Source organism: Vulpes lagopus, chromosome 19 (genome assembly GCF_018345385.1).
Source record: "Vulpes lagopus strain Blue_001 chromosome 19, ASM1834538v1, whole genome shotgun sequence".
In the NCBI taxonomy this organism is placed as follows: domain Eukaryota; kingdom Metazoa; phylum Chordata; class Mammalia; order Carnivora; family Canidae; genus Vulpes; species Vulpes lagopus.
The window spans coordinates 15,873,041-15,881,226 of NC_054842.1; the positions used below are offsets into that span (position 1 = coordinate 15,873,041).

General features: G+C 51.9%; 1 protein-coding gene across 19 annotated transcripts in view; it reads right to left on the minus strand.

The window, feature by feature from the left end:
- Window positions 1–8,186, minus strand: part of RBMS3 (RNA binding motif single stranded interacting protein 3) — a 1,727,904-nt gene that overhangs the window by 1,138,102 nt on the left and 581,616 nt on the right. The window lies entirely within an intron of this gene.

An 8,186-nucleotide genomic window follows, 5' to 3' on the forward strand; every position in this document is an offset into this window, starting at 1 on the left:
AAGGTTACCAACCATGGTGTCCCCAGAACTCGCCCTGGTCCTGTCGGCCCTGCCCTCACTTACAGGGTCAGGTGCTTCCACGGGGCTGCCAAGAGCATGCGCCCAGAGCACGCAGCTGAGCTCCCACAGCCACCACCTAACCTCACATCACCCCCGCAGTCCAGAAGCCCCTGGGTTGTTCTCACATCCCACATCTGGGCCGGCAGGCAGGACACCTGCCAGGTCTCCAACTTACATCCTAGCAATCCCACATCCCTGCATCCCCACATCCTTGCATCCCTGCATCTCCACATCCCTGCATTCCCACATCACTATTTCCCTGAATCCCTACATCCCTACATCCTGGAGCTGCCTCTTTTTACTGCTGCATCCCATGCCAGGCCACCAACCCTGCAGCCAGAGTCCCTGAGACTCTGCAGCCCCTGCCCAGTCAGGGTCCTACCGCTCCCAGGAACTCCCTCTTTCCAGCCACAGACACCAGGCCTTCATGCTGAACCACACCCTTTAGCAGTGCTGCCTCAGGACTTTGCCTCTGCCTTGCCCTCCATCTGGACCACTTTTCTTCCAGATAAGCAACTGGCCAATCCCTTTACCTTCTTCACATCTTTGCTCAGGTGTTGCCTATTGAAATTCTAACCCTGCCCAACCTATCCTACACCACCTTCCATCCTTCCAGCTTCCTGTGGCTTATGGGACCTGTCATACATTTCACATTTTTATTTCTTTGTCTTCCCCATTAGAATGTAAATCTCATGAGGCCATCTGCTTCATTCTCTTTGTTGTTGGTTTTTTTTTTTTAAGATTTTATTTATTCATGAGAGACACAGGGAGAGAGAGGGGGGATAGAGGCAGAGACACAGGCAGAGGGAGAAGCAGGCTCCATGCAGGGAGCCTGATGTGGGACTCCATCCCGGGTCTCCAGGATCAGGCCCTGGGCTGAAGGTGGCACTAACCTGCTGAGCCACCCGGGCTACCCAGCTTCATCCTCTTTGGAGCCCCAGCCCCCTCACAGTATCTGGCATGTAGTAGGGGCTTCCTAAATATCTGTTGGATAAATGATTTCCTTTGATCATGAAAACAAGTCTTTGATATAAGTACAAATGTTCCCAGTCTAAAGCCACAAAGCTAACAGGGGTTGAGTCAAACCTTGGAAATCAGTTTCTGAAGGGTGTGTTCCTTTGTTCTGGGCAGCTTGTTACCAGTTCAGTCACAACAGGCAAAGATGTAAAATGAAGGGTCTGGGCTGATAGGAGCTTTCCTATCTACCACTCCTTCTCCAGCCTCCCCCCTGCCTCAGCCCTCCCCAGGACCAGGAAGAGAGGGCAGGTTTACCCCGTCCTGGGAGACTGCAGACCCCACAACCAGGAAAAAACCACTCCTGTCTGGCTTCCTACACTCCATGCACCCCACTGGCTGATCTCTGACTCTGGAAGAGAGAATAACAAAGCAAGTGTGGTGGGGGTACAGATGAGGAGGGTGGGGAGAAGGAGCCAGCAAGTAAGTGCAGTGGAGGGAGTGCTTGCACACAGGGGCTGTCTCACTTTGTCCTCACCCCCTCTCTCGTGACCCCATCCCAAGGCCCAGCTCTCCTCAAGAGCTTTACAGAAACCTGGTCCCTTCCAGGAGCTAGAACTCATCCTTGATGCCCCCCCCCCAGGACCCCCAGTGACCATGGCATTGCTTCCATCTACAAAACACCCTTGGAGCCCACCTGCCCCTTTCCAGCTGCATCAGCTCCCACCTAATGTCCTCTCTCATCCTGGAGCAGTTTCTTTCTTCAGGATGACCAACTCACAAAACTCTGGGGATACCAATGGATTCAAAGCCCTGGGTGCCCTGATTCCAATTCATCATATTGCACTGCTTCTACCTGGAGACCCTGAATGACCTGGTCTCTGCCTGAGTCTTCATCTACTGGCACCACCCTGACCTCCAGCTCACCATACACTGGCTGCTTGGCTTGCTTGGCTTGTTTGCTTGCTTTCAAAAGATTTAATTGATTTATTTGAGAGAGAGAGAGAGAGAGAGAGAGAGAACATGCAAGCAGAAGCACCAGCAGGGGGAGGGGCAAAGGCAGACTCCCTGCTGACCAGGGAGCCCCATGTGTGGCTTGACCTGAGATGACCTGAGCTGAAAGCAAGCACTTAGCGGACTTAGCTCCCTAGGTGCCCGCATCAGCTTTCTTTAAATTGCCCTGAACTGTTCCTGTCCTCAGCATCTTTGCAAAGCTGTTTCCTGGGCCTGGATACCCTTCCTTCCTCTCTGTTCCTGATGACGTTTCATTCATCTAAGTCTCCTGAATGTTGCCTCCCCGGAGGCCTTCCTCAGTGTCCCCATCTCAACTAGAGCACCGTGCCAGATCTTTGTAGGGCTGCCAGATTTCAGCAAACAAAAACACAGGACATCTACTTAAATCTGAATCCCAGAAGAATAACGCATCATTTTTATTTTTTATTTTTTTAAAAGATTTTATTTATTTATTCATGAGAGACACAGAGAGGCAGAGACACAGGCAGAGGGAGAAGCAGGCTCCCTGCAAGGAGCCGGATATGAGACTGGATCCCGGGACTCCAGGATCAGGCCCTGAGCCAAAGACAGATGCTCAACTGCTGAGCCACCCAGATGTCCCTGCATCATTTTTAGTGCAAGTATTCCCCATACAATATTTGGGAGATATTTCTATTCATTTTTTATCTGAAATTCATGTTTAACTGGATGTCCTGTATTTTATCTGGCAGCTGTAGACATATGGGTTGACTTCATTCCCCTTATGTTTGGAGAAGTAAACTGAACTTCTCGGCTCAGGTTCTGCCAGTTGAATGTGTGTATGTGGGATTCGAGAGGCAGAAGTGAGGGGAGACCATTTTCCTATAGCACATGAGCTAGCTGAGCCCGACAAGCACGGGGTCCGAGGAGGAGAGAGTCGCATCGGCTCTGACTAACCCAGGACCTGGTGACCTCTCTCATCACCCAGTTCCTTACTTCAAGGACAATGAGGGTGGTGTCCACTCCCCACCGGGGCCAAGCTGATGCGGCTCTAGCACCTGCCCTGCGCTTCACAGCGCAGTGTGGAGATGCAGCGGGCCATTCAGTGTCTCCCTCGCTGTCCGTGTCATACCTCGGCATCAGTATGCCTGGACTTCAGTATTTGCTCCTTCCATTCTTTGTCAGATAAGCCCTCACTCTGGATGTGCAGGAAGTGGTCAGTGAGCAGCCGTGTAAGAAAATATGTGTGGAAGAGACAGAGGCAACCTGCCCTGGTGCGCTCGAGGATGAGGACCAGAAAGGCTGCCCCGCTCATACCCTGTCACCTGGGACCTCCGCTTTCTAACTTGCAGTGTGAGGGCTACCTGGTGTTAATGTCCCTTTTAGACATCTGGGTGGCTCAGTGGTTGAGCTTCTGCCTTTGGCTTGGGGTGTGATCCCGGGATTCCAGGATCAGTTCCCACATCAGGCTCCCTGCATGGAGCCTGCTTCTCCCTCTGCCTGTGCCTCTGCCTCTCTCTGTGTGTCTCTCATGAATAAATAAATAAAATATTTTTTTAAATGTCCCTTTTACCTGTGACATCCTGCCCATCTGGGGTTTTGCACACTCCATAGTAAGAGCCGGACCAGAACCAATTGGTTGCACATGGTGTGCTGCACAGGTTAACAAATTACTTGTCTGGAAGGCTCATCCCCTGATGGGAAAGCAGGCACAGAGAGTGAATGTGAGCTGTTGACCATGCAAGAAGAGGAGGGTGGCTGGGGCTATGTGGGGCTCTGACCACACAGACCTGGCCACATGATGGCTGCTCGTGGAGTAGAACCCAGAGCCTCATCCCTCTTAGCACCTTTGCCTCCTATGGGAGCAGAACCACCAATGGCAGGCGGCCCCGGTGGTGCAGCGGCTTAGCGCCGCCTGCAGCCTGAGGTGTGATCCTGGAGACCCGAGATCAAGTCCCATGTGGAGCTCCCTGCATGGAGCCTGCTTCTCCCTCTGCCTGTGTCTCTGCCTCTCTTTCTCTCTGTGTCTCTCATGAATAAATAAATAAAATCTTTAAAAAAAAAAAAACCACCAACGGCGTCACACTTGGTGCACGTACTCTTCAGCAAGATCTGTTCCCGCTGCTGGCTCCAGCTTGGCACCCAGGGCTCCGCTCAAACATCACCTCCCCCGAGAAGCGTTTTCTAACCCCCTATTAGAAGTGGTACACACCTCCTCCAGGCAATTCCTCTTACATCACCCATTTGATATTCTGCAAAGCACTTATCATGTCTGTAATTACCTTGTTAATTTATTTGTTTACTTGCTTATGGTTAGTCTTTCCCAACAGAATCTAACTTGCTGGAGGGATAAGCGACAGTGGCTGGCTTGGCCACCTTTGTCCTCTGACACATAGGAGGCCCTCAGTACGTCACTGCTGAGCCAGGAGCCGAATGGACAAGCCAACAACACTCACCTCCTTGTGTTCCTACAGGACTGGCCAGGGATGGGGAGTGAGCAGGCTGGACAGGATGATGGATAGAGAGGGCTTCAGGGCAGCTGAAAAGGTGAACCAAGAAGTATCCGTGACACTGAGGGGGCAGCAGTCAGAGGGAGGCCACCAGCACCCAGGCATCCAGGCATAGTGAGAAGAGGAGCAGGGACTCAAGGCACAGGGACAAGGGATGTTTCCAGGAGGGGCAGAAAATGGAAAGTCAAGTCTCAGAATTCTGAGAGGAAGAAGGATGCCTGGGTGACTCAGTAGTTGAGCATCTGCCTTTGGCTCAGGGCATGATCCCTGGGTCTTGGGATCGAGTCCGACATTGGGCTCCCTGCATGGAGCCTACTTCTCCCTGTGCCTATGTCTCTCTCTCTGTGCGTCTCTCATGAATAAATAAAATCTTAAGAAAAAAATGAAGAGAGTAACCAACGTTTCAGGGAAAGCGCACAGTGTCTGGAGGCCGTGGATCTGAATTTCAGCCCCAGTGCTGCTCTCAGCCCTGACGGCAGTGACTGTGTGATGCCCCTAGAACCAGGCTCATGTCCTTGAGCATCAGGGTGGTTTGGAGAGTCTGGCTGAATCCTCACCGTCCCCACCGGCAGCAGCTCCCAGGAAGCTGCCACTCGAACACAGCCTGCCAGCTGTGTTAAAAGCATACCATACTCAGCAGTCCTGTTGAAAAAATGAGTCCTCAGAGAACCAACCTGGATTGAACCAACCTGACCTTTGGGAATGGGGCACAGCAGGTGGGAACCGAGAAAGAACCATGGCCTCCTTGATTCATGCTTCCTTCTGCCTGGGCTTTCTTTTCCCAATTCTGGTTTTCTCCCCAAAGAGGCTTCACAATTTTTGTTTCAGCTTTTCCATTTCTTTCCCACTCCACCCAACCTTCCCTTCACTTACATGTCTCCTCCTCCAGGAAGCCTTCCTGACATCAGGCCCACTCATCCCCCAATCTGTCAACATGACCCTCCACCCACCCTCCTGGCTCACTGCACCTCTACCTTCAGTAATGATGGTCTCAGGGTGCTGGAGGCACCTTCATGCATTATCACGCTCCCTAATTCCGTCATAGTAGATTCCATGATGTTCTCCCTCATCACACTCCCTCAAGGCAAAGTCTTCCAAGCACTGCTGTGTACTGACCTCTCCTCCTAGAAGGCTCCTGCAGATGGGTGGACTCTCAGAAAGGGCAGGGATGTCACTGAAAAGGAGGCAGAGACAGGTTGAGGAACAAACAAACTGGAAAGAAGGCAGGAAGAGAAGGAAACAGACTGTGGATGGGCTGAGCCTCCCAGTACTCCCTGGCCTGTGTGTGGGTACTGCACGTTCCACATGAGTGCACAGGAACAGGCTGGAGCAGCTGGGAAGCATGGGCACGACTGCATGGGAGGCACTGGTGTTAGTGTGGCATGAACAGAAGGGCAGGTGCAGTCACAGTCAGCAGCAAGCCAAGCCAAGCCAAGCCAACACACACCAACAAGCACGTCCACCCATCCAGCTCTCTGCAGATAGAATGAGGGATTAGCCTGGTTGTCAAGGATTCTGGTGAGAGGGAGAGAGTCCTAAGAAGTGAGACATCCTGGCCGTATTCACCTGCGAAGGCTGTTCCCCGTGCTATGTATCCTAGAACCCCTAGGTGTGAGCTCACCAGAACCACACCTCATGGGCAGAGCAAAGCCTCAGCATCTGCTGACAGAAGGCATGTGACAATGGGACCATGAGGTCTTGAGCCCCTAAATGCCACCTGCCCTACCACATGAACACCCCCGGCACAACCTGACCTCAGCCATGGAAGCAGATCTGCTGGTAGGGGTAAGACTATGGCCAGCATCTAGAAAGTCTCTGCAGAGTCTGTCAGAAGTCCCTATCACTTCACCCACGTGGTGACAGCCAATTCCGTGACTGCATGTATGTTTGCCGAGACCTGCCGTGTGCCAGGCACCATTCCAAGTTCAGGGACCGCAACCTGAAGGCCAGCCTTCTGCTCCAGTAGAACTGCCTTTTGTTGGAGAGAAGCAGCTCAAAACACAGCTAGATCATTTCAGGTGGTGACACTGCCAGGAGGGCAGTAACTCTGGGTGAGGAGACAGTCGGTGCCCTTGTGGAGAACTCCTCAGACATGGTGCTGAGTGATATGAGTATGTTCTGTTTTGTTTTAGATTTTATTTATTTATTCATGAGAGACAGACAGAGGGAGAGAGAGAGAGAGAGAGAGAGACAGGCAGAAGAAGCAGGCTCCATGCAGGGAGCCTGACGTGGGACTCGATCCTGGGACTCCAGGATCATACCCTGGGCCAAAGGCAGGCACTAAACCGCTGAGCCATCCAGGGATCCTCAAGTATGTTTTGTTTGGGTTGAGCCTTGAATGACAAGATGGACACAGTCATGTCGGGTCTGGAGAGGATAGGTGACTGTGCCAGCCATCCCAGGAGACCCGGACTTGAGGTTTCAAATGGAACAAGAGACTGAAGCCATCCACAGGAAAGGAACTCCAGAGAATGGACAGGAAGGCCAGGAGAGGCACAGATGTCCAGAGACAGTGGCAACGGGAGGAGGGAGAAAAAAGTAGTGCAGATAGTCCCACAGGATCAGGGATGGGCAAATGGGGAAGCACGTGTGGTGGTTTCCTATTTGCCACTACAGCGTAGATGATCTGCAACCTGTATAGGAAGTTGCAACCCCAGCACTCACCACCTAGCACCTCTGTGGTTCCGGAGTTCAACGTGGGTACCACTGGGCAACAATCCCGAGGCTCCTCCAGGAACCCAGCACCTCCTCCTCCCTCTGCCCTGTCCCTCCCACGGTCCTAAGTCCCACAGCAGGCTCAGGATGCGTCCTGCCTCTCCTGTGCCTGCTGGTCTCCTGTTCTAGGGATGCTTCTGTTGATACTGGACCCATCTGGATTGTCCTAAACAATCTCTGTCTTTTAAACTCAACTGATTAGCAACCTGAATCCCATCTGCCAGCTTTAGTAACCCACTCCCAGGTTGCAGGAATTAATTGTGGACATCTTTGGGGGACCATTACTGTATGGATGGCAGCATGAAAGCCTGTCTTATGTAGTGTGTTTCGGCCACGTTTGCGGGCTCCTGCTTGGTGAGCATAAGCTGGGAAGCTGGTCCCAGGATAATACGCACACACATGTGTGTTTGTGTAGGTTTATCAGGGTGTCCAGTTTGAGTGTCTCCCCATAAGTATAGAGAAGAGGGGAGGACCAGGGTGCCTGATCTTTATTAGGTTTTATCTTTATTAGGTTTATCTTCATGCTGCTGCTCCATAAAGAAGTACTGCTGTCTTATTGACAATAAAACTAACAACAGAATCTTCACACATTTTCTTTGAGTTCATCTCTATGTCCCTGAGTAACACCAGCTGTCTATCTGTGACGTTCAGTGTGTATGAGGCTATTTGGGCACATCTGTGATGTCAGCATCGTGTGAACACATCTGTGTGTATGTCTGCACGCTGGGGGGATTTGGGCACCATGGGTGAACGTGCATATTTTGTGCAACAGTGCATGTGATCACCGGTGTGGACATCTGCATGTCATGCTCACAAAGCCTAAGGGTAGGCAGACAGAAAGGCCCAGGGCGAGGGGTAGAGAATGAAGGACATGCAGGTAGTGGGGATGAGGAGAGAAAGAAAGCAGAAGGGAGTTCCAGGACCTGAAATGAGACGGGTAGCGTAGAGTGCCAGCAAGGGCTCAGATCAGATCTG